This window comes from Sorghum bicolor, chromosome 6 (genome assembly GCF_000003195.3).
Source record: "Sorghum bicolor cultivar BTx623 chromosome 6, Sorghum_bicolor_NCBIv3, whole genome shotgun sequence".
Classification (NCBI taxonomy): domain Eukaryota; kingdom Viridiplantae; phylum Streptophyta; class Magnoliopsida; order Poales; family Poaceae; genus Sorghum; species Sorghum bicolor.
Window position 1 is genome coordinate 4560059 of NC_012875.2, and position 2441 is coordinate 4562499.

General features: G+C 39.7%; 1 long non-coding RNA gene across 1 annotated transcript; it reads left to right on the forward strand.

Moving 5' to 3' along the window:
• Positions 294-985, forward strand: LOC110436675. Its single transcript, XR_002454504.1, has 2 exons — positions 294-392; positions 524-985. It is a non-coding gene; the product is annotated as an uncharacterized LOC110436675 (long non-coding RNA).

Here is a 2441-nt window from a genome sequence, read left to right on the forward strand (position 1 = left end):
TTGGCAAACTCATTTCTTTTACTAGTGATAAGGGTACTCATTACCAGTTGGTACCTTGAACCATCAGTGGTAGCCTTTCGCACTGTTGCTTTATGACTTAGCAGCAATAGTAGGAGGAGCCATCGGTCCCGGTTGTCCACCGCTGACACCAATTCTTGCAATAGTAGTGGTATGGATCCACCAGTCCTGGATGGTTGTGAAGTAGTGCAGCATAATGTGCCAAGACCTATTATCACGTAATGGCTTGCTGCACCACAACCCCAGTTGGATAATATTGTGAGCGTCATATTCACCTAAACAGCTACTTTGCTATTAATATTGTTATATATAGCGTGCCCAAGTGTATCTTTGGTTATCAACAACACAAGCCCTCAACTAATCAGCTATCAGGGGTGAGTCCTTTTCTCTCTGTGAGCTCATCAGTTTTATTTTTGTTCAGTAAGATCCAATATACAATTCCATTTCATTGTTTCTGAAATTGAAGCCTAACACGTACACATCGATCTATAACATATATACGCAGATGAAGCCTACAATGGTGGCACTGCTCATTTTGATGAACATGATGTGCACTATTGGATACTTTGATCATGCAAGTTTTCTTGGAACAAAGGCCCAAGAAACATCCTTTCTGGCAAATTCATATTCAACCCATGAAGAATCAGGTTCTACAAAGGGCATAAATATTGGAAGGAAGCTGGCAGTGACGGACCGCAAGTGGCTTCCTAGAGATGTCTGCTGCAATATAATGTCCTTCAATTCTTGCAAAGAGCAATATAAATGTTAGAGATATATGCTTGCATTCCCATTGCATATGGAGGATGGATATCCTATATATATACACGGTATGTTGCATCAGCAGGTTCTTAAGTCCCTTGTATCATCTGGGTTTAGACCTATCTAAATAATCTCCAGGGCCATGAAATGCCGTGTAGTATTGTACTGTACTGAGCGCTTACGCTCAATATTAAACAATAAATTAAAATATGTCCTGTGTGTGATAATAATTCACTCAGACAAATGCATGGATGATGAGGTTCTTGGTCAAAGAACCTTTGGCCATCGTTAACAATATTTACTTCTCTTTGCCTCTACATCGTCTATTCTTTTTTTTTACATTGAGAATAATAATAATTACTTTAAGACAAGAAATAAATTTATCTTTGATTGGTCATCACCCCAAGAAACAGGTAAGGGTAAGGGTCGATCAACATATTAGATCGATGGCCCCAGTGGCATTTCTTATGATGTGTTTTGGAAAATATTCAATATGCAGTGATGTTCAAGAATTTCGATGACTCATCAGCTAAATCAAACTTTATGTCACCAATTGAAATATTTCTGTGTATCCGGCGTAGCTGGATGCATGTCGCACCCGGCTCCCTCTCTCCCAACAGCGACCCTCTCCTCTTCCTGTATGGGATTCGGTGACTGTGGATGGGCTGCATGGGCTGCGCGTGGATCCAGCGTCTCCAACCCACGTCTCTAGCGGAGACGCAGCAGATCCAGCGTGGGTGCAGTAAATCCATCATCTCCAACCTACGTCTCCGACGAGGATGTAGCAGATCTGGTGGCAGGAAGCTAGATCCAGGTTCTGCGCGTAGTCCGGCCAGCAGGTGTGGCGACACCAGCGTGTGGATGGACTCAGTGGGCCCATTGTAAAGATTTATTTACTATGATGTTTTGGACAAAGTGATTGTGATGCCCGCCTCAGTAAATCTTTTTTGCTCGCCTTGGAAAAGTTTATACTAGTAGTGTGTGCACCTAGTTTTTTATGGAAAACCCATAATATTAACCTAGAAATTATTCTCAGATGATATATAAAATTTGTAATGTGAAAAATATCATTGGATTAGCATTTAAATGGACCCTCTTGTGGTTATGAATTTGTTTTTCAGAATCTATATTGTTGAAGGAATTATGTGGCAAAGTCTATTTTTCTCATCCTCACTGAAGGAAACTATGCGTTATATGTTAAAATATAGGGGAATAGTAAACAATACATATACATATGCATCAACATGTAAATGAATGACAAGTATTTCTATAAAGTTCTAGACATTGAAAGTTTGTTTGGTGCGTGTGCCATCAAGTTGATATCATGTTATTGGTGACATAGTTATATTGTCTATGTTATTTGTGTGATGGACGTATCAAAATATTCCGTGCAAACAATATAGAACCACAAAGAGAAGTGTGCGTGCACAAAACCCACTACCCTAGTTGGGAAACTGATACTCTTCTTGTCGGCTAACGACAACCATTCTTTCTCCTAGATGTACCTATAGTTGTAGCCCATCCATACTTCCAATCTAGGAAAGTGATTACAAGATAAACCACTTAATATCTTCATCTGTTTGCCTGGAAAATCTCATTTTCAAACCTCTTCAATTGTCCAAGGTGACAGCTCAATAAAATATCATTAGTGACAATTCATTTGA